Here is a 24788-nt window from a genome sequence, read left to right as displayed (position 1 = left end):
CCCCGTGGGGTTGCTGGGCAGGGGCAGGCCGAGTTTGTGGCGTGTGTGAATTAATGTGTTTGCCTACCGCTCTAGCGTTTTTGGAGCTTTGGATGTCACCGTTCTTAGAACCCATCCAAAGCAAAGAGGGGACAGAGGGTCAAGCCAACTAGGGAAATGTTCCGTGTGCCTCAGAACCTGAATCTTGCTCCTGACAAAGAGCCTAGTGCAGAATAGGTTCTTAATGGGTTTAGGGGGTGAGGATTTAAAAGAAAGCTAGTAAATTAGTACATGATCTGATAAGTGATGACAGCTGGTGTTTTCAGCAGCCCCTGACCCTCCTAGGACACCCCATCCCAGACCAAACTCAGAGCCAAGATTGGGAGTAAGAGGACGGTTAATCTGGTCGAGGGTGAAGAGGGATATTTGTCACATATAAGATAAACTCTTTATTTTCACTCTCAACGAGTGGAGGGAGAGAATAAATGCCCTACACTCTCTTTTTGACTTCTTGGGAAAGAGTGTTGCACAAATTCGGCCTGTGAGGGAGGTGTGACTGGGAGAGTTGTGGTGTCCAGGACCTTATAGGGGTATGGGCAATAGACTGCCTGAAGTGGGAGAGACATCTCAGTTCACCTGATGCTGGACATGTAGGAACCTTAAAACTTCCCATTAGAGGTGCTTTTGACACCTGGGCCAGCCACCACCTGCCATCTAGCTGGAGTTAAAGATATTGTCTGCAGACAGGAAGATCCAAGCCCTATTTTTCTCCCAAGAGAAAAAGTGGAGGAAATTGCCTTTCTTGAGTTCTGTCTGAAATCATACATACTTAAAGATAAGCCTGTAGATATTGGTATGCAAGTCTGTGGGGGGAGGAGTCAGCAAGGTGGGGAGTAGGAAGAGGAACAGAGAGATAAAAGATTTGATTCATTCATAGAGCATGAGTTTCTGTATTTCAAAGTGCCATATTCAAAGCTTCTACCTTTAAAACTATCGGTCTGGATGAGGTAGGGAATTTGGTGTTTCTTGTTTTCTGTTTCTTTTGTACCTCCAAAAGAGCAATTTTCTTTAAAAACTTTTTTAAAATATGCTTCCATCTTCTCAAGCCTAAACAGCAAAGACTCTTCCCTGGGGAGTAGGAGGTGAAGTTGTCAGAAACGACTGGGACTCTTCCCAAGGCTAATTCTTGTTCGCTTCTCTATTTGCATCCGCTGTTAGGCTGAGGATCATTTTAATAAATAACAATGAACGGGAATGGCATCTAGAGGGCTTGTCGGCAACATTTAAAAGCCAATAGAGTTTATAATTCTACTCTATCATTTCTTATTGATTAGAGTAATCAAGATAAAAAGCTAGCCAGCTCAGAGAACTTCAGCGGCATATCATTAAAGATAAGAGTCAGTTAATTCTGGAACTGGGGTAATGTGGCTGAAATGAAGAGTTCATTTGCATGAGATGCTGAGCCCAGTAACAAGGGGACAAAAATCACTAATTAGGATTGCAGAATGTCGGTCGCCCTCTCTGCAAGCACCCTTTCCAGATCTTGGTGGAAGCGGGGATTCCACGTTAATGTAAATCTGGGGCTAGGCAGAACCATCTCACTCTCACTGGTTATATAGATGATGTCCTATATATACCTGCCACCACCTCCTATGCCATCCTCCCTGGGTGGGATGCCTTACCTGGGTGGGTGCAGGTCAGACAGGTTGGACAGTCTCCTTCAGTGTCCTTCCCACTCCCTGGCCGCATGACCACAACGGAGGCTAGCTCAGCCACTCCCTTAAAGAGGCTCATGGGCATGTATCTGGTGCCGTGCTGGGGTGAGTCTCACTGTCCAGTGTTCACCCTGGACTCTGGCCTGATTGGTGTGGCCACCTGGGGCTGTCCCAGCTCTGGTGCAGCCCACACCGGGTGGAGAGTGTGAGCGTCACACAGGCCCGGTGAGAAGATTGGGGCATCTGCCCTGGTGAGCATCCTGAAGGAGGCCTGGGTCTCAGACCTAAAGACCGTGACCCCCCAACCTGGAGGACTCCCTCTAGTCCCCTCTGCCTGACCTGGAATTTCTGATGGAGCCAATATCTGGATGCCCAAGGGTATTTAAAGAGTGTGCATGATCCATGTGTGCCTGGGTGTGCAGGAATGCATGCATGTCTGTGTGCCTGTGTATTGGGTGAGTACAGGTCTTGTGTAAATATGATTGTTTCCAAAGCTTGTTGCTCCCTGAATGTTGCCTTCCTCATGTGTGTACACATGTGATAATGCATGTGTTAATGGTATGCAGCATGTAGTGTGTACACATGTGGTGTGTGATGTGCCTGTGGTGTGCTGTGGGAGTGAAGTCTAGAGAGGTTCCTCAGAGAGATACCTACAACAAGCTTCACAGGGTAGGTGCCTAGATGTTGGGGACCAGAGTGTGGGGTGGGGTAAGGGGGTTGAGGGTGAAGTGGGTGGCTGGGAGGAACAGGATGCACCTCTAAGGCCTGAGGAAGGAGATGATGAAAAAAACACCTTCATCCCACATGTGGCCCTTCCTCATTGCCCTGAGCAACCAGGAGAAGCAGCCTCACCACTTGATCACAGGAGGTCCCCTGAGGACCTGGCAAGGGGAAATGACAGTAGCCAAAAGGCACCTTAGACTGGCTTTGTAACCTCATGAGAGAAGTCGACTTGGAGAGGTTGCTGGGCTGTGTGTTCTGGCCCTTTCTTTTGGGATTCAGGTCCTCTAAACCCTGTGCTGGCCATCAGCCCCACATCCGTGAGCAAGGGAGCAGCCCCAGCCCTTGGGAGAGAGAGAGCGGCGGGAGGCTGCAGGGCCACCCCTCCCCAGACGCTGCAGTAGTGCCAGGAATCCTGCCCTGCATCCCCGCTTTACTTTGCCCCTCACTTGGCTGCAGCATAAAGGAATCAAGGCCTATGTCATATAATTATAGGTGTCAGCGTGGAAAGTGGCTGTGTATGCACACTCTCACAGGTCTTTCTGTGTCTGCTCCAGCGATTCCCGGGACTCTCACACCCCACCCCTAGCCCACAGTGCTGTGGGTCCAAGCTACTGTGGAAGACAGGAGGCTGCATGGAGCCCGTGGCCCGTGGACCCAGTGCACACGTGCATCATGCAGCTGCGCCAGGACCCAGCCTCCAAGTCTGCGCACCCACGGAGCTGCAGGGGCTGTGGAGAGAGGGTTGAGGGGGAGTCCCAGGCGGTGGCTGGACCCAGGCAGGAGAGGCCCAACCGCCCAAGCAGGAGGTGCCCAAGAGGAGCGCGTTCCTTTAGCATCGTCACTCCGCCCCCACCCCATTCCTCTCTCCTGGGACCTTTTTGTATTCATGCACAGCTGGGGGCTCCCTCACCCCCCACCTCTGGGCCTCCCCATACAGAATAAAGTCAGTCTGTATTTAATGGTTATGGCGGATGTGAGAGGGATTTGGCAGAGGCAGAAGAGAGGCCTTTGGCTCTCAAATATCGCTCCTTACGTCGTGTGAGTCTACCAACCCACCACGACCCCATATTCTTGTGTGGGTGTCTGACTCGAATGACAAGCGAGCTGATTTTTTCAGTACATAGCTGGGAAATGTAGTGAGTGATAATAGAGATTTCTCTTTCATTTTTTACGCTTGACTTGGTTATTGTTGCTTTTCTTTTCCCGTGATTCCTTCTGAGGATTAGCTCTGACTTCCCCACTATTGGCGGTCAAAGTGGCCCCGACTCGGGATGACAATTGACGGGGATCAAGGGATTGCCCATTCTGTGCCTGTAAGAACGGATTCGTGCCAGAGAAACTCATCAAGTGGAGGCGGAGAATAAAGACCGTTCGGGGGTAAATGTATTCATTGAGAGGGGTTCTCCCAAATTGCTTCTAAGTTTTTTTAATGAAAAGTAACGATTGCAGCAATCAGCGGCTTTTTGGCGGATTACAAATCTGGAGGGAGCTGTGGCGCTGCATTGAAAAGTGCCCGACACCCCCACCCCCCCACCCCACCCCTGCCTTCGCACAGGGCAGCCGGTTCACAGGAACAGTGTTAGGGTGGGGGTCCAGTCGCCAGACAAAGGCGGGAACAGGTGAGCAGAGGAGGGTGCCTCTGGGGTGCTCGAGCACTCGCACCCAATAACTGGACGAAGGGTCTTCCACCTTGGTGGCACTTGTGTGGTGGGGATCCCCGGAGGAAGACGAGGGGCAGGGTGCAGGGGAAGTGCCAAGAGAGATCGATCCCATCACCACCACTGAGTAAATTCCGGGCATCTGGAACCAGAAAGGTGCACTAGAGGAGCAGATGGCCATGGAGGGCAGAAGAACAGAAGGTGCGACCTCGTCCCCCACCTCCACCTTGGACCTATGAATCCTTGTTCTTCTTTCTGGGACACGTTATTTTGCAAACTGGAACCAAAATGTGGCTCGGTCTGGGTAGGATCTTACCTAGGTGTTACATGCAGGAGGAGGGAAAGCTGGGTCTCCTTCTCCAAGGAGGGGGCAGAACCCCTGACTGCAGTACCCTGATCAGCTGGACTCGCACCAGTGCGAATGATGCTTCCATATACTGTGATATGGCTCACACTAGTCCCCTTTGCCACTGAGGAACTGGAATGCATGCCCTCACCCTCAAGGAATCCTGGTGTGCAGTCTCCAGACCTGCAGGCAGGCAGGCCCAGGCGGAGGGGCTCTAAACCCCAGGACTGGGAGAGTTGCCTTAGCAAATGGGGGGAGGGGAAGGCAAAGAGCAAACACTGTTCCCACAGAGGTTGAAATCAGCAACAGCAACCTAAGGCTGCTCACATTCATTCTGACTTTTTTACATATTAAAAAAAAATAGTGTATCTTAGCAGAGGTGTGGGAGGTATGTTTTTTCACATCGACTTCTCTAAGGTTCTCTGAAGTAAATAAGGGGAGTAGAGAGACAAGGGTGGGGAAGAGAAGAAAAAGACTCTCCCCTCTCCCACTCACCCCCCTTCTCAAGTTTAAAAAGAATAAATCCAGCAGGCAAGTCCGTAGCCCTGAAGGTTTAACTTTTTTTCTTTGCAGCTTGTCAATGCGACCATTGCTTTGATGGGAGGCTCCTCAAGGTGACACATTTCTGAACTTCACCCCCTTTTCAAACTAACTCCCTACCTCCTTGTTAGTGGCCAGCTCTGAACTTCTGCAGAGTGTTTTTGTGTGAGTCAAGGCTCATTCACGGGCGCTTTTGTGGGCCTCTCCTCCTTTCAGGCCTCAGCGTGTTACACCAATTAAAGGGCGACGTGCTGTAAATGTAATGGGCCGCGCAGCAATTGTTTCTGACAAGCAACAAAACACATAGATCCACCCCTTAGATTAGGCCGTTGAAGGGGAGGTTGAGGCCGGTCAGTTTACTGAATAGTTTGTGAACTGTAATTCTGAGGACTCCTGTGAAAAAAAGTCTCTTCCCCTCTCCCTTGCCTTGCTCCCCCTCCCCAAAAGTACCAAAGAAGAAAAGAGAGAGAAACAAGCGACATCTATGGTGCAAAATCGGGGTCACTAGAGAAAAAAACCTGGGTGAGGGACTTGTCCTTTCATTTGGACTGTCTGGAAAACTCCTTCAGTTCTTTCCCCTCCTCCCTACTCATTGAACCTGGACATCAGTTTTACTGGCCACAGCAGCCTTCTCCCCTGATGGTGAGCTTCATCTTCCAACATTAGACATTGGATCAGGGTAAGAATTAGGAATAGTCAGGTTGCTGTAGAAAATTCCATTGATTTCATTGATCTGGTCCTGGTGGGACATCAGTGAGTCACAGGCTGCAGCTTCCCCTGGCAGGTCACTCAACCCTGGCTTCCCCTCCAGCCTCCAGTCCTTCTCCTCAGCCTTGCATGCTATAAAGGTCTCTGAAGCCAGCACTCTGCCTGGGCTCTCTCTGTCCTCCTAAGATTTCCTTCTCTTTTCCAGTGTCCTGGATCTTACCTGACTTCTGCAACTCTCTGTCACCATCTGAACTGTAAACAGCACATTTTACCTGGAAAGGAGATGTTAAGAAATCACCTACTCACTGCATCTTCATCACAAGTTCTGTGGCCAAGAAAAGAGAAGTGACTTGTCCAAGGTCACAAAGCAAGTAGCTGAGCTGTAACTGGAGTTCAGATCTCCCATCCCATCAAGCACACTCCCACACCGCACTGCCCTGCCTTGCCAACCTGCCTTTTAGATGATTCCCCTGCCTTGCATTATGCTCAGGTACTCCCAGCTCCTGAGGCTTTGCTTATTTGGTCTTGCTCTCACTCTCCTGCTGTCCCATCCTACCACACTCTGCCCATCCCTAGCCTTCTCAAACCAATTCTGTTCAACAGATAGATATTGAATATCTGTTACATACAAAGAACATTTTGCCTTTTCTATGAAACTTTCCCCAGCTACTCTTATCCACTGAGTCCACACCCCACTCAAATTCCTCTAGCTGGAAAATACCCCATCAGTTTCTGCCTGGAAATCTCTTATCTATTCTTCAAAACCCTGCTCAAAAGATAAATCTGTGAAACCCTCTCATGGGCAGAGACCCTTGAGGAAGGAAGGAGGTTTAACCTGACTGAGGAACTTAATGAAGCCCAGTATAAGTGGAGAGAGGGGCAAAGGTCAGATCTCCTAGCTTGTGGGTCACATTAAGGATTTGGGATTTTACACTGGAAGCAATGGGAAGCCATTGAACAGCTTTGAGCAGTGGAAGTCCCTTGTCTAGACTGAATTTCTTGAGAACAGAGACTGGGTTCTCTACATCTTTGTGTCCTTCTACTGCTGTCCCAGTGTCTGGTATTTAAGGCTCAAAAACCATTTCCTTAGTACATAAGTGAACCAGTAACTCATTAAATGCACATCACCCAGCCCTTCCTATCTCTTAATTCTGGATAACCAGGTTGTAAGTGCCAGGGTGATAGGAACCAAGTGACGATGTCTTTGAATTCTTAATAGAACCTGATTGAACTTGTTCCGTGCTAGGAATAAAGTATACACTTATCTATTGACTAAAGGTATGTAAAGGAAAGAACCAAGAATAAGAACAAAGATGGAGACTTCTTATCTTTCCCAGTACTAACAGCCTTAACTTGGGGAATGTGTGGCTTAAACCACTCTGAAGCCTTGGTTTCTTCATTAATAAAATGGGGACAATGCTACTTTATTCATGGATTATGAGGACTAAGTACCATTTGTATGATAATAACTTAATTGCAAAGTAATATGTTAATGAATGAAAATTAATGCACTCTCCTAGGTCAAGGCAAGACCAGTGGTGAAGACCACTTTTAAGACCACTTTAAAATGACAAAAGATGGTCCAGAAGCAGTAAGGATCCTGGAAGAACTACTCTGACTCACAGCAGCCTTACCTTCTCTTACTGTTGGCTCAGAGCCCAGCTGGTCCCACATCTTCTGCCAGGGCGTGTCACCATTGCTGACACCCTTCACACTTGGCTTCCTCTGCTCTTGCTCTCAGAAACCTGTTTCAGAGAAGCCTGGATTCCCTTGTTGCACATAGAAGGCTGCACTTGGAGACAGGACAACTAGATGCTGGGACACCAAAATCACAGACTTTCAGCCCTGCTAAACCAGGCCAAAGAATCCCTCATGGCAAGAGCAGACGGAGCCCACCAGCCCCCTGGCTGCTCACCAGACTCTACTGCCCAGTGACTGTGGTTCTTGTCCTGGAGGCCTGCATGTCCTCAAGGGTGAAATGTGAGTAAAAGAGCAGAGACTGGTGTGTTGGGGTGAGCATGCTTGTATGTGTGTGTGTGTTCATGTTCCAAAAGCACCTTAGTTTTAGCCTCTGACAAACGTAGTGGAAAAGAATCCTCAAAGAGGAAAGGGAATTTCTTGTTTAAGTTTCTATATCCAAATGAAATTTCTTTTAAAAAAACTACCTCTTAACTACCATTTAAGAACAGAGAGGAGAGAGACATAGGTTTCTTACCTTTCCCTGTTGTGCCTTCATCTGAACTTTTTTTTTTTTTTAATTTCAAGGAGCAGAAGTAAAAGCTCATATTCATAAAACTCTGAAGCCAAGTCAGCCAGCCACCCTGCCAGGGAGAACTCCAGGAGCTTGCAGAGGCATCCAGGGGGGTGGTGGGAATCGTTTGACTAGTCACGTCCTCCCCTTCCCTTGGAGATGGCTGGTGAGTCTAAGGAGCTAAGTAGAAGCCAAACCAGAGGCCTGCTGTGGGAATGAATATGTCTTTAGAGACTTTTCACTCCATCCTGATGTGTGTGTTGCTAAATCCTCTCCCATGGACCCCAGACAACAACAAGAGCTATCTTTCCTCCTCCTACTGATGCATACATCCCTCTTCCTACTGATGCATACATCCCTCTTCCCTAAGGAATGCATGTTCCTTCAGCTTAGTGTCACCTCCCGCAACGGTCAGTGATTTCAGTCAAAGATTCTAGACGCCTCTTTGTATGTTCCTGCACCAGAATTCTCTCAGAGGGTATTTTTCAGATGATCTCCTCCACAGCTGATGGAGTTGTTCATTTTCATAGGATAACTTTTGGGGCTGGGGAGTGCAAGGTAGTGGAGGGGCAGATTGCTGAGCATCACTGGGGGAGCGGAGGGTATAGAGGAATTTCCCTGGGGTGTGAGAAGACAGGAGCTTTGGAAGAAAAGACCTAGAGCCTCTGATACCTGGAGAAGAGATATTCAAACGTGGTTTATGACTGTGCCTGTGCCACATGAAAGCAGAGCAGCACTGCCCTTACCTCTGGGTGGAAGGTGGGGAGGCAGAAACCAAAACAAGTGAATTCAATTATATCTGAAAAAAGAATAGGCTAAATGAGGATTCAGTCCTTGGGCCTGTTCCAGGAAATATTTGTGAAAAGTTGGTTGAAAGAATACCACTATCCAATCCTAATTTCTCTATTATATAAAGGCCCAAACTTCTTTGCAATTTCTGATTAGAAAATGTTTCCCTGATTTTGTCTTTGCTACTGGCATGTGACCTCTTAATTTAATTTTGGTTTTTGCTTATACAAACCAATTGCCGTGGAAACTTTTTCCTGGGGTGCAGCAAAGACAGGGGGGAAAGTAGAACATCAGTAATTATATATTGTGTTTCTAATTCACTTAATTAGTAGTTATCAAGCATCCTTAATAGTTCATAGCCACAAACTAGGTTTATATCTGAGGGCATCAGCCTGCTTCAGAAATCTCTCATGTGTGTCTCTGTGATACAGAAAGAAAGAGATTGTTTTTAGTAGACTGAAGTTAGAATTCACGAATCTGATGCCCCAACACTTTCCTGCTGCCTTCTGCCTATGCCTCGCTCCTAGCTGAGCCACTGAGGTTGCTGCCCGGTCAGTTATGCCACTGCCCAATTTACCCAAAAAGTCAGTCAGTCAGAGGGAAGATCTAAAATCTGATATTGTAAAAAAAATTAATTTTTGACTTTTCAGTCACTTGCCTGAGCTGCTAAAGAAAATGTTCCTGGGTTTCGCCAATTCCTCTTCTCAGAGAGTGCTGTTAACTTTTTGAGGGAACTCTCATGTCTATGGGATATGCTATGCATTTGAGAAAAAAGACTAAATTAGTGAGAAAGCACAGACTTAGAATATGTGGTACATTTTTTATCATGTGCCATTCCACAGCAGATGAAATTCAGAGATACTACATTCAGTTGTATAAGTTTCACACTGCACAATGACAGAGGAAAGTGTTCCATCAGACTATGAATGGAATTGGGTCTTCTGCTTATGGGGGTAGGAGGTAGGGAAGAACGGTCCCTCACATACTAGTGATCTTTATTTCACCAATTAATGAAACTGATAGACATTGAAAATAATGTATTTCATTTGGATGAAATGACAGATTTTAATCTCTGGCCCCAGGCAACTTGAGTCTGACTCTGTCTCTGCCATATATCAGCTCAGTTATCGTAGACAAATTGCTTCATCTCTCTGTGTTTCAGTTCCTCGTTTGTAAAATAATAGTTCAGTTCAGTTCAGTTCAGTCGCTCAGTCGTGTCCGACTCTCCGCGACCCCATGAATCACAGCACGCCAGGCCTCCCTGTCCATCACCAACTCCTGGAGTACACTCAAACTCATGTCCACAGAGTCGGTGATGCCATCCAGCCATCTCATTCTCCGTCGTCCCCTTCTCCTCCCGCCCCCAACCTTGAAACTGCAATACTTTGGCCACCTCATGCGACGAGTTGACTCACTGGAAAATAATAGTTAAAGTTTAATAAAAAGAGTAACTGCTTCATAGGTTTTTGAGGATTGAATAAATTCATACATATAAATAGATTAAGATAGTATCTGCTGCTGCTGCTGCTGCTAAGTCACTTCAGTCATGTCCGACTCTGCAACACCATAGATGGCAGCCCACCAGGCTCCCCCGTCCCTGGGATTCTCCAGGCAAGAACATTGGAGTGGGTTGCCATTTCCTTCTCCAATGCATGAAAGTAAAAAGTGAAAGTGAAGTCGCTCAGTCATGTCCAACCCTTAGCAACCCCATGGACCGCAGCCTACCAGGCTCTTCCATCCATGGGATTTTCCAGGCAAGAGATAGTATCTAGCACATAGTAATTGCTCAATTAATATTACCTGTTGTTATTATCATGTATTATATTGAAAGACATGTATTTTGTGACAAGGGACAGAAACACAGCTTTCTTACTGTTCTGTTTGCATGCGTGCTAAGTTGCTTCAGTTGTGTCTGACTCTTTGCGACCCTATGGACTGTAGCCCACCAGGCTATTCTGTCCATGGGATTCTCCAAGCAAGAATACTGGAGTGTGTTACCATGCCCTCCTCCAGGGGATCTTCCCAACCCGGCATTGAACCCACGTCTCTTATGTTTCCTGCATTGGTAGGCAGGTTCTTTACCACTAGTGCCACTTGGGAAGCCCACTGTCCTGTTTAGAAAATAGTAAATGCCCTACATGGTTTGGCAGCAAGAAGGTATGTACTCAAGTAAGACAGAACAGGTTTAATTCTGGTATAACCATCTATTGTGACCTTGGCCATGTCCTCTGTAGCTGCAGTCTCCTCGTAAGCAAACTGAGGATGATGAAAGTATCTATCTTGCAAGGCTGGTGTGAAGATTAAAGACAAAACATGGAAAGTGTTCAGTACAGTGCCTGACCCTGGACAGACTCTCAAATAGTGTTAGCTATTAGATAGCTATTGGAATAGTGTTAGTATATTGGAGTAGAGGCAAGACATGACATTTAGATACTGTTATATACAATCAGTGTTCCACCTTTGGTGAAAAAAATCTTCTCCCCCACCTCAGCCAAGGACAGTGATCTAAAAATTATTATGTGGGATTTATATTCAGGCCCAAGCCCTCTTCTCAGTTGCTGGACCTTGGTGTTTGTCCTGCTTCCCCCAACTCGTTCTAGGCCCTGGTCAAAAGAAACATTTGCAGGAACTCAGAAAATAGGCCAGGGGAGATGGAGCATATATCCTTAGTGTCTTTTTGATGTATGAGTGTTTCAAGTACGAGACTGTCAGCTCCATGACGACAAGGATCATGTCTATTCAACAACATGTTCCCAATATCCTTGGTGAGTATTTGTTGAATAAGCTTAAAAGAAATGAATACACTATTAATGACTTTCTTGTACAGTAGCAACTTAGTTAAACATATATTCAGTGAATGAACCCTCAACTTATATATTTGTTTTCCTACTTTCACTTTGTGAAAAAAAAAAAAAAAAAAACCAAAAGAACTAGTTCCTATGAGGAATTTGGTATCAAAAAAAAAAAAACCCTAATATGATCTAGAATATACACAAATTCAGCCCAATTTCCTATCCTTGTATATGGAGATCATTCACACTATAAAAGTCATTCAACAGACATTTATAGTGCAAGTCCTATATACCAGAGATAAAAACTGAAGCTTTCAACTTTCAAGTTAATTTCACATATAAATTGAAAGTGATTACCCCCAGATAAAAAGAAAAGTATTCCTACCATCATTTCCTCTTTCTTATATGAGGAAAGCAGGGCTCAGAGAGGCTCAGTGACATGCCTGAGGTTCCTTGGATGATACAGCTGGGATGAATGTGGTGTTCTGACTCTCTAAACTCAGTAGTTTCTACTTTTCCCTGAGATCTCTTCCATGGGAATTGCTATTAAAACGTATGATTCAAATATCACCAAAAGGGAGCAAATATTGTCACTATCTTAAAAAGAGAGGAAAGTAAACATTTTAGAAATACTTTACAATAGAGGTTTTTTAATAAAAGAATTTTGTTGTTAACACAAAATTTTTATCAGAAAATGAATCATAATACTTCACTCAGTATGCCTATTATCCAAACTTAAATCTAATTATTTAGGACTTAAAATAGACAAAATAAGGTATCTTTGGACATTTCTAACAATCTGAACAGAAATTTTCAGCATGAATTTCCTCAGTGGATGTTTTATGATTGACAACCCCGGCCAGGCCCATCCCACCTTGAGGTGGCTGAGAGAGCCTTTGTAAGAGAGGGTGGGTAGACCTGCCCGGTGAACTAACACGAGAAGCCACAGGGCCTGGTGGTAAGGAGCAGGGTGGGGGAAAGAGGAAGAAATAACTGTAGTTTCCCAAGAAGTCCTGCTGGACTTCCACTGTATCCATTCAATAACGACCCTTCCCCCAATACATAAGTAAGTTTGAATGGTTCTTTAACCCTTACAGTCAAATTTGCTTTGATTAGGACAATTATGACAAAGGCCACTCTCAAGACGAATTGGAGGTGAGGGGTAAAGAATCCCCAGGGAAAACTGCAGTGCCTTGTGTCCTTCAATCTCCCCACCCTCACCTACTTCTTAGCCACTCCCCTATAGGTGTCCTACACTCACATTCTGACCTTTGCTTCTGAAAGATCCTAACTGCTGTCCTTTTAAGCCTTTCCTTTTTGGAAAGTGCCTCAAGTTTCAAAATCACTGTTACAATGAGCTTTTCAGGTAGGTGCTAAGATCTGACCAAGTAACTTACCCTAACGTGAGTTATGCCTAGAGAATTCACAATGCAAAAGAAGATCTTATGAGCATAAATGAAACTCTGATCTGTGGGGTTTATGCATGAAATGTTTCAGGGGCCCATGGATAGAGTCTTCTGGGTCAGGTGCTCACCCTGACCAATAAGCTGAGGACACAGGAGCCTGTATCCCATGGGGCAGGTGAGGGTAGATTATTTTAGAAGGGGATATGTGTGGGGGCAGTGATTGATATCTCCTTTAGATGGTTCTTATATTTGTCTACTCAGGCTACCATAACAAAATACTATAGATTGTGTAACTCAAACAACAGAAATTTATTTTCTCATAGCTTTGGAAGCTAGGAAGTCTAAGATTAAAGTACTGGTCAATCTGGTTTCTGGTGAGAGCTCTCTTCCTAGCTTACAGATGTGCATCCTCACGTGAGGAAGAGAGGGCTCCAGTGTCTCTTCCTCTTCTTATAAGGATGCCAGCCTTATTGATTTAAGGCCCCACTTTTATGGCCTTATTAAACCCATATCACCCCCCAATAAGCCCTATCTCCAAACATTGGGGGGTTAGGACTTAGGTATATGAATTGAGGGGGCATATTCAGTCCATAACATTCTGACCCTTCAGTTCAGTTCAGTCGCTCAGTCTTGTCTGACTCTGCGACCCCATGAATCACAGCACGCCAGGCCTCCCTGTCTATCACCAACTCCCGGAGTTCACTCAAACTCATGTCCTTCGAGTCAGTGATGCCATCCAGCCATCTCATTCTCTGTCGTCCCCTTCTCCTCCCGCCCCCAATCCTTCCCAGCATCTGACCCTTGGGGCCCCCAAATTCATGTCCTTCTCACGTGCAAATACATGTACTCCATCCTAACAACCCCTAAGATTTTAATTTATTCTGGCATCAACTCTAAAGTCTAAAGTCCAGAGTCTAATCTAAATAGCTTCTAAAGCAGAAATGGGTGAGACTCATCCTAAAGAAAAATTCCTTTCCTAACCAGACAAGTTATATGTTCAAAATACAGTGGGGAGGCAAGCATAGTATAGACATTCTTGTTCCAAAAGGAAGAGACAGCAAAGAAGGAAAGGGTGACAGGTCCCAGGCAAGTCTAAAACCTAGCAAGAAAAATTCCATTAGATCTTAAAGGCTTGGGTATAATCCTCTTTGGTTTGAGGCATTGCCCTCGGGGCCACTGAGGTGGCAGTGTCACCCTCAAGGCTCTGTGGGCAGCCCTACTCCTCCAGTTCTCTGCTGAGAGCCCCCACCACGGCTTTTTTCAAGGGCCCCAAGTTCTGAAACCAGGAAGGAAACAGCCTTGTCCCCTGGGCCTATGTTAGGCAGCCCTCTGAATCACCTTCATATCATTCTCTTTTCTTGAAGGATAGCCCATGTTAGCAACCTTCCTTCATTCTATCCCATTTTCTTGAAGCTAGCACGTTTCTGGTGGTATAATCTCTGTTTCTGGCATCTGCTGAAATGACTGATTGGATCTATGGTTCATGCTCATCTTAATCTCCTGTATTTTATTAAAAGCAGTAAGGATGACTAAAGCTACATCTTCAGTACTTTGCTTTAGAAATCACCTTTGCTAAATACCCAGTTTCATTGCTGGTGAGTTTAATCTTTCACAAAACACTAGAGCACAGTTCAGCCAAGTTCTTATCCACTAGATAATAAAGAGCACCTTTCCTCCAGTTTCCAATAACCTATTTCTTACTTCTACTTGAAATTTCATGAGAATAGTCTTTAACATTCACATTTCTACAAACATTCTGCTAAGTATTTTCTAAGAAGATCCAGGCTTTCTCTCTAGCTCTCTTTTTTTTTTTCTGAGCTCTCACCAGAATCACCTTTAACATCCATGTTTCTACCACTAGTACCTAATGGCAATATAGACTTTTTATTAGCATGCACCTCAAAGCTCCTCTGGCCTCCACCTATTTTCCAGTTCCAAAGCAGCTTCCACATTTTTAGGTATTTGTTGCAGCAGCATCCCACTTCATAGTACCAAAATCTATATTTGTCAGGGTTCTCTGGAGAATCTGAACCAATAGGATGAATATCTATACAGAAATAGATTTGTTGTAAGGAATTGTCTCACACAGTCATGGAGGTTGACAAGTCCCAGAATCTGCAGTCAGCAACCTGGACCCACAAGAGTTAATGGTGTAGTTGCAGTCCAAGTTCAAAGGCCTGAGAACTAAGAGAGCCAATAATGTACAGTTAACCCTTGAACAACATCAGTTTGAACTTTACCAAGTCCATTTATATGCAAATTTTTTCACTAAATACGTACTACACCATCCAAGGTTGGTTGATTCTGCAGATGCAGCTTTTCAGATGAAGGGCTAATTGTGAAGTTATGCTTGGGTTTTTTTTCTTTTACTCAGTTGAGGGTCAGCACCCCAACAGTGGCATTGTTCAAGAACCAAGTATAGGCAGGAAGATGGCAGCTCAGCTGCAGAGGCATTGCTCTCACTTTGCAAAACAGCTGTGGGGTGACTTTTCTGATGGGGATAAGAAGGCGATTGATGAACCTTCTTTTACAACTTCCATGGAGTGGGACATGCAAGTGGTGAAAGGGTCTTCTGTGCTCAGCCCTGCAGGGCTGGGGCTGGAGGAGATGCCATCCAGCCCAGGACTGCTGTGGTGGTTGCAGCCAGAGAGGTGCTCCATGTTCCAGTATGCACAGTACCATGCTGTGCACCTCCCCTGGGACCTGTTGAGAGCCCTTGCGGCCAGGAACTTCTTCAGAGTCACAATAATGTAGTTTATGAGGCTCCCTTCCTCGTTGGCCTTGAAAGTTCCTTCAAAGGCAACACTTAAAACCTTTTACTCTGTAGTTCCTGTGAGATTTCCATTCGTTTCCATCTGTATTCTACCCATTCTGCCCTGGCTGCCTTGAGAGGTCACTTCTGCCTTTGCAGTGACAAAATGGTGTGTTTCCTCTTAAAAGCAAAAGCCATAGTAGATGCACCCGAGATGGATATTCACAGCACATCTCTACCAGAAATGGTTGCAGATCTGAAAGAGAAGATGATGTTAATGCATACTCATTTAAATTTGCTCTTGAAGATTCTGAAGGAAGTGACTCTTGATCAGTTCAAGCCAAAAGACTGATCCAGAATCAAAACAGGAGTATCAGGCTCAGGCCTTATTGCTGTCTTCAACAATAGGTGCTATTTTATCACTTCTCAAGAAAGATCAACTTCAAGAATGGATGGGAGGGGCTTCCCTGGTGGCTCAATGGTAAAGAGTCTGCCTACCAATGCAGGAGATGTGGGTTCGATCGCTGGTCCAGGAAGATCCTACACGTTTTGGAGCACCTAAGCCTGTGACCACAACTACTGAGCCTGCGCTCTAGAGTCTGGAAGCCACAACTACTGAATCCACATGCCGCAACTACTAAAGCTCATGCACAAAATGGCCCATGCTGTGCAACAAGAGAAGCCACTGCAATGAGAAGCCCACGCACCGCAACTAAGAGAGTAGCCCCTGCTCACCACAACTAGAGAAAAGCCTGCACAGCAGTAAAGACCCAGCACAGCCAATAAATAAACAAAACTACAAAAAAGAAAAAAAAGTCAGCTGTAGCTCCAGTCCAAGGACTGGTGGTCTCAAGATCCAAGAAGAACCCATGATGTTTCATTTCAAGTCCAAAGGCAGGAAAAAACTGATATCCCAGCTCAAAGTCTGTCACGTAGGAGGTGTTCCCTCTTACTCCTTTTTTAGTTCTATTTAAGTCCTCAGCTGGTGGATAAGACCCACCCACATTAGGAAGGCCAGTCTGCTTTACTCAGCTACTGATTTAAATGTTTACTTCAGTCCAAAACACCCCCACAGACACATTCAGAATAATGTCTGACCAAATATCTGGGCATCCCTTGGTTCATTCAAGTTGATAAATAAAATTAAACATCACAGTTCTCAACCTCATAAACCACCTTAGATACGTAAGTGCACATTGGAATCCCTGGGGAGCTTTAAAAACATACCATTCTATAGTCCTACCCTCAGAAATCCTTATGTAATTGGTCTGAGATGCATCTTAGAAATTTTCAAAGCTCCTCTGATGACTCTTAAAATGCCATTAAGGTGGCCAGATTAAGTGCTTCAGCAAGCAATCTTTGAAGCAGAGAAGTCACACAGGAGCACTTTATGTGTGTGGCTCAACCACCACCAACTAGCCACTAAGAGACTGTTAATTCAGTTAGTTGAGGGTCCTTTATACATTGCTAACCATGACAGCAAAGAAATATGAAGCAATTTAACAACATGCTAAGTATACATTACAATAAAACTGAAATCAAAGGTACAAAGCTTTGGGGGGTGGGAATAGAGATCCTTTGGATGGGGAAGATAATTGATTTACAATGTTGTGTTAGTTTCTATTGTACAACAATAGAATGTGTGAATAGAATAGAATGTGTGAATCAGCTGTAAGTATACATATATCCCCTCCCTCTTTAGCTTCTCTCCCCACCCCATCCCCATCCCACCCGCTAGGTCATCACAGAGTACCAAGCTGAGCTCCCTGTGCTATACAGCAGCTTCAGTGTTGGGGTTTTATTTTAAATTTTCATGTTGATAACATATAGAGCTATGACATGGGCTTCCCCAGTGGCTCAGTGATAAAGAATCCTCCTGCCAATTCAGGAGATACAGGAGACAGGAGTTCGATCCCTGGGTTGAGAAGATCCCCTGGAGGAGGGCATGGCAACCCACTCTAGTATTTTTGCCTGAAGAATCCCATGGACAGAGGAACCTGGTGGGCTAAAGTCCATAGGGTTGAAAAGAGTTGGGCACGACTGAAGCAACTGAGCACACACAGAGAGCTAAGACATGTAAATCTTGTGTTTCATAATTTATGTTTTTTTATTCCATGCGCTTATAATCATTTAGCTGCTTGACAAGTTACTACTATTTCCTCTGTTAAGCTGGGGACACTCGCCCTCCCTCTTTTTCCCCAGCCCTGTGCCTTCAGCCAGGAAGGGAGGGATAACTAAAGGGGCTGCTCACAGGACCTTGGTGGCAGCTGCTGTTCCAGGCCCTGGTTTGAGCCATGAAGTTTAGCCTCCTGTGTGGGAAGGAGCTGGGAGGAAGACAGAGGAAAGGAACTCTCCTTGGCTGAGAAAGACAAGGGCCTCGGTGTTAGTAACTTTGTATGTATAGAATAGTAGTTTGGGTCCTTTCCATGGTGATGCTAAGAACTGAGAGTGACACTTCCTTCTCTGAGCAACCCTTACCCACTCTGGGGTGGCATAAGTAAGGCAAACCAAAATGGCGATGTACTGTCTAGGTGAGGTTTTATACAGTATTTGCTCAATATCAGTCCAGCGAGACACAGAGGTACATAGAAATGTTTTGCATGGTAAACAAGGGCCACATTGTATGGTTCCAACTTTTGCCATTGAAGAACTATGCAAAAACTCCCAAGACTAAAAGATGCCGATTCCTTAAGAGCTTACTGATAACTTGGGAAACCATGGAACCAACCCTGTAATGTAGTTTAAAAAGTAAGTATCACAGTGTAGACAGTTGGGGAAGATGGATGGTGGTGATAGGTACACAATAAAGTGAATATACTTAATGCCGCTGAATTGTACACTTAAAAATAGTTTAAATGATGTAGAGAAAAAAGTTCTATATTAAAAAATAAAGGCATTTCATAATCAGAATTAACACCACCTTAAATACATAATACCAAGGCTCTACTGTCTAAATTACAAATTCTGGGTTCAAATAAGCACAAGAGGAGACCAGAAACGGGATGGCAGAGAGGTCGTTGACTATGCAACCACCACCAAATACGCAGAGTTTTCTATTTCCCTTGTGGTTCTCAAGATGGCAAAGAGACTCAAAAGTTTTTCCTTAGTTGAGCTGGTGTTTTGGTTGCAGAGAATCAACAGGAAGGGAGAGAGACAGGGAGAAACCGTCCTCCTCAAAGCAACCAAAAGAGTCCGGGCGCCCACCAGACCCGGACAGCCGCGCCCAGCCCGAGCTGCCCTAGTCCTCGGGGCTGCTGGAGCCGCGGTGCTGCCGCAGAGCGTCTGGCAGCGCGGCCCACCCCGGGGGAGAGCTCCTAACTCCCAGGGCCTCCTGTGGCTTCGAGGCGGGAGCAGAAGCTTCTCCCGCCTCCCTCGCTCTCCCTCGCCTTCCAGGTTCAATAAGGATTACATCATGGAACAAGAATGCGGGGCAGCCTGAGAATCAAAGCCGTCACAATCAGCGGCTGGTTAACTGTACTGTTGCTGAAACACATCCTTCCCACCCCCTCCTCTCTCCCCTCCCCCACCCCAGACCTCTGCTTTTCGTACTATTAAGGATAGCATTATTGGGGAGAGGAAAATCTGATCAAAACTGTCGACTGCCAACTGCAGACTTTCTATGGATTCTATAAAGGCCACCTTAACGATTTCCCTAATTAATGGATGACATCTTTGGTTGAAGGAGAGGCGATGGGTTCGACTCTGTCTTCGTCTTTGTTAACCTTCTAATTAACTTTCGTAGGTCACCCAGGTCTCCCAAACCTAAAAAGTGAAGAGGCCCATTGTGCGAGGAGCAGTAAACTTACTTTTTCTGCTGGGGTACTTAAAAGGGAGAACGATTATAGGCTGAGAAAAATAACTCCATTTAAAAGCTTTGTGGCTGCAGAGAATGCATAGGTCCCTCCCTTAGAAAATAATTGAAACACCTTTTATACCAATATTTCTATGCATAATAAAAACAAATTAGCAAAATGCATCTAAATTCAGCAGCACTTTCAAATTACCTTTTTTGGAATGCAAGCCTCTACAAGTCAACAAACGAGCAGGAGTTTAGAGAGAATATTGCAACTGCAACAGCTCTCAGTCTGTATGCAGAGTGAGTGCAGCATTGGGCCAGCCTGGGATATCTGAGTCACCTCCTGGAAGAAATGCTTCTAATTTACTGCCTTTGCCCAGGCTGGGTATGGACTGCCGGGGGGAACCAGAGGCTGTTATCAAGTGAGCAGGTCTTTTTTTTTTTTTGGATAGCATTGTCTTTGGAAGTTCAGAATGTTTAATGGTCTTGGTGAAAAACAGAAACCACCATGGTAGAAAAGCCAGAAAGCAAGTGAAACTCCACCATGATCATTGAAATTGATAAAACAAATTTTAAAAATATAAGAGGGGTTCTTGTTGGAATTTTCATTTTGGTAGCTTTTTCAGACTATGCAGATGTGTTGTGGTCTCTGCCCCAGTTCCTTTGCATCTCTGGCTCAGCAGAGGAGACACTGAGGGAAGAGTAGGTGCTCAGCCTTTAGTGGAACTGAAATGAAGGCTCCTATAAAGGAGGGCTTTGCCTAAAGGGAATGAGATTCCTAACCCAAGGACAAGAGTAGTGTGACTTTACTATTGTTTTCTGATTACAAACAGAACCAGAGTTAATTGTAGAAAAGTATAAAGATTTTAAATACTGTCAATATTTTAATCATGCCTTTCCATTCATTCTCCTATGCATCCTCAAATTTTTACCCATTTAATTGTTATATTCTTTTTTCAGTTCCTGTAATACCATAACATTTTTTTCTGTATTAAAAGTGAGAACAAGATCCTATCCTGCCCACACACCCAGATTGAAGGTGCAAGGGGTAACTAAGAAATCTCTTTTCTGGAAAGCTGCCACTTGTGGAGAAAACAGTGCTCTCATGCATTGCTGTGGGAATTTAAATTGCTATAACCTCTCTGGAATAAAGAGAAATTTGGCTTTATTTATAATATTACAAAACATACCTTCTTTGAGGTAGTAATGTCTCTTTAGGAAGCTTCCCTAGAGATACACTAGCATAAGTATAAAATGACATATGTAGAAGTTACTCTTTGCAGCACTATTCATAATATATTGAAAGCTATCTAAATGTCCACTAATAGGGGACTGGTTAAAGAAATACAGTATATCCATTGAGTGGAATATTGCTGCTGCTACTGCTAAGTCACTTCAGTCGTGTCCGACTCTGTGTGACCCCATAGACGGAAGCCCACCAGGCTCCCCCGTCCCTGGGATTCTCCAGGCAAGAACACTGGAGTGGGTTGCCATTTCCTTCTCCAGAGTGAAATATTATGCAGCTATAAAAAAGAGATGAGTATGCTCATTATATGCCAATTTGGAATGGTCTTCATAACAGCCTGTTGGGTAAAAAACAAACAGCAACAAGAAAATGCAGCAGAACAGTGGTGTAAATTATGCTATTTCTAGGGAAAGGCAAGTTTAAATATTCATAAACATTTTCTTCTAGTAGCAGTTATCTTGGGAGAAGAGACCTGAGTGGCTGAGGAACAGCTGTGGGAGGGAGAATGCTGTATAACTTTTGTATCATTTGAATTTGTACTGTGTGAATATATTGCCTATTCAAAAAATTAAAACATAATTTTAAAATGTCAAAAAGAGAAAGGTTGCCATTTTCTAATCTGCTCTGTGCATAGCTCTATATAATTCAAGGGTAGCCCTGTCATGAGACGTCCTATTCATTTCCATATACTAAATAGCTTATTTTAGATTTCTCAAAGTCTGCCTAGATTAAAAGACCCCTAAAATGGAAGGTACACAGTCACTCTCTCTTTGAAATCTTTAAATGTTTCTTAATGAAAACAGAATAATGTATTCTGTGATTTAATTGTTCAAAATTAAAATTCAACAAACTGTTAAGTCTGTATAAATGAAACATTCACGGGCTTCATCAGCACGTGTATCAGGACAAATGCTTTGGGCCTCAGAATAGTGGAAATACTTTGAGATGTGCCAAGAAACATATAAAGAAGTCAAATAAAATATTCTGTTATTATTCTGTTGTTTATTTTGGCTGCACAGCATGGCTTTCAGGATCTTAGTTCCCCGACCAAGGACTGAACCCTGGCTCGAGGCAGTGAAAGCATAGTCCCAACCACTGGACTGCCAGGGAGTTTCCAAATAAAATCCTGTATTACACAAATTCTTTTTGCTCACAATAGTCTGATTTACTTGTATCAATCAATTTAAGTTATTCATGGTTTATGAGCTATACTGTTTTTAGTGATTAAACTAAAACCGGAACCAATGTTACCCTCTCCTCATTCCTCAGCCCAGTCTATCAAATGGCATTGGAAATGATTAGGCTGAACCTTATGAAATTAGTGTGTGTCAGCAATACAATAGCAGCAGTTTCAAGTTTCAGCCTAATATTTTTCATCATCATAATGTTGTTGCCTGTAGCTATGTAACAGAGACATTGTTATAGTTGCTTGTCCACCATCCATTTCTCCTTTCTTCCTTGTTAGCAGAATTCCCATTTAGTAAGGCAATAAAATCTCAATTCAACTATATACATGGGATTCTCATTTCTTTTGTCTCTGATTGGTTTAGATTTGGGCATGTGATACAGTTCTAGGCCAATGAGATATAAGAAAAGACAACTAAAAGTTTCTGAGATAGATTTCTCTTCCACCAGACATTTTCAGGTCCAGATGGATTGCCCGGAGTTCCTGCAGTCATCTTGCTACTGTTAATACAAAGTGTGCAGACATAATGGGCATGCTTGGATGACACAATAGGAGAAACGAAGTTGGATCTCCATAATAGTACTGAGTGGTTGTATTAAACAACTCTGTAACCCTCTGACCTTGTGCTTCTTGTTATATGACATGATAATTTTGTGCACAGTTTAAGCCATTTTGAATTGGTTTTCTATTATATTCCAAATACTAATAGACCATCATGGTAAATATTTTTACCACTTTAAGTGGTGTGACGCCCAGGTAGTATCCTATAAAAGCTCCTCAAGAAAAAAAAGCTCCTCGAGTAGTTCTGTTTTGTAGTTCTCTAGTAAAAATTATCTCAAATCATAAAAATAAATGCCCGCTCAACATCTTTAGTCATTAGTGAAATGCAAATTAACACCATAATGAGATACTGTTTCACACCCACTAGAATGGCTATAAGCAAAAAGATGGACAATAACACATGTTGACAATGATGTACATTGCTGATGAAAATATAAAATGATGCAGCCACTTTGGAAAATAGTTTGGCAATTCCCCTGAAAAGTTAAACATAGTGTTATTGTATAACCGGGTAATTCTACTCCTAGATATATATTCAAGAATATTAAAAATATAACATTCACACAAAAACATACACAGGAATGTTCATAATTCATAAAAACCAAATTCATAAAGCATTATTCATAAAAACCAAAAGGGAGAGAAAGCACAAATGTCTATCAACTGATGAATGGATAAATAAAATGTGCCATATTCATATATAGAACATTTGGTAATAGAAATGAAATACTGATACATGCTACAAGATGAATCTTGAAAACATTATGCTAAATGAAAGAAGCCAAACATAAAATACCACACAGTGTATGATTTCACTTATATGAAATGTCCAGAATAGGCAAATTCATAGAAACAGGAAGTTTCAAAATACATATGACCAATTTGTTAAAAGACTATTTTTTATGTAATCAAAGCTGCATTTTTGCAGTCATTTAAGCAAAAATGAGTGAAGATTCTATCCTCCAGAAAACTATTAAATTCATGAAAGCATTGTCCCCCTCCTGTGTCTTGGTGCCAGCACATTCAACTGGACCACACACACTGCAGAATATGTAAGTGAATGGATCTTGGTGCATTTTCTGAACAATTCTGGGCTTAGTTCCTAAAATAGGCCTCTGTTTACTTATCTGCAAAATGGGACTAGAGCAGTAACTACTTTAGAGGATGACTGTGAGGATTAAATGAGATATGAGAGCTCATTTAAACTTTACAGAGTTCCTGGGACATAATCATCAATAAGAGGTAGTCATTGCTGTTTTGTTTTATTGTTGTTTTAAGTATTAGTACTGTTATTGTATTTTGGAACCTTATGCCCACTCATCACAAGATGTAGAAATTTCTTATCAGCTGGCATGAGAAATTCTTGAATGATACTGTTTACATATATATTCGTTCTTATAAATTGAAGAAGAAAGGATTAGTAATTTTCAGGATTAGTAATTTCCAACAAAAATAGTTGGAAATTCAGATTCAGCAATCATAGGATTTTATAACAGTATATTAGTACATGAAAAAAATTTACAAAAGTATAATAGATTTGCTATTGTTCAGTCATTCAGTCTTGTCCAACTCTTTGCAACCCCATGGACTGCAGCAAGCTAGGCTTCCCTGTCCTTCACTATCTCCCAGAGTTTGTTCAAACTCATGTCCATTGAGTCAGTGATGCCATCCAGCCACCTCGTCCTGTGTCATCCCTTTCTCCTCCTGCCTTCTGTCTTTCCCAGCATCAGGGTCTTTTCCAGTGAGTCAACTCTTTGAATCAGGTGGCCAAAGTATTGTAGCTTCAGCTTCAGTCCTTCCAATGAATATTTAGGGTTGATTTCCTTTAGAATTGATTGATTTGATCTCCTTGCTGTCCAAGGCACTGTCAAGAGTCTTCTCCAGCACCACAGTTCAAAAGCATCAATTCTTCGATGCTCAGCCTTCTTTGTGGTTCAATTCTCACATCCATACATGACTACTGGAAAAACTACGTGTGCTTAGTCACTCAGTCATGTCCGACTCTTTGCAATCCCATGGACTGTAGCCCGCCAAGCTCCTTTGTCCATGGGCACTCTCCAGGCAAGAACACTGGAGTGGGTTGTCATACCCTCCTCCAGGGGATCTTTCCAACCCAGGGATCGAACCCACGTCTCCCACATTGCAGGTGGATTCTTTACTGACTGAGCCACCAGGGAAGCCTGGAAAAACCATAGCTTTGTCTATACAGACCTTTTTCGGCAAAGTGATATCTCTGCTTTTTAATATGCTGTCTAGGTTGGTCATAGCTTTCCTTCCAAGGAGCAAGCGTCTTTTAATTTCACGGCTGCAGTCACCGTCCACTGTGATTTTGGAGCCCGA

General features: G+C 43.8%; 1 pseudogene across 1 annotated transcript in view; it reads left to right on the top strand.

The window, feature by feature from the left end:
• Window positions 1–22346, top strand: part of LOC129560920 (protein Mis18-beta pseudogene) — a 68781-nt pseudogene extending 46435 nt beyond the window's left edge. The window contains exons 2-3 of the transcript XR_016038418.1: window positions 7190–7649; window positions 7935–22346. The product of XR_016038418.1 is annotated as a protein Mis18-beta pseudogene (transcript). The remainder of the gene's footprint in view (window positions 1–7189; window positions 7650–7934) is intronic.
• The last annotated feature ends 2442 nt before the right edge of the window (window positions 22347–24788 follow it).

The sequence above is a fragment of the Moschus berezovskii genome, chromosome 10 (genome assembly GCF_049115385.1).
Source record: "Moschus berezovskii isolate FMDL1 chromosome 10, NW_MosBer_1.0, whole genome shotgun sequence".
NCBI lineage: Eukaryota > Metazoa > Chordata > Mammalia > Artiodactyla > Moschidae > Moschus > Moschus berezovskii.
This window is presented reverse-complemented; position numbering and strand designations above follow the sequence as displayed.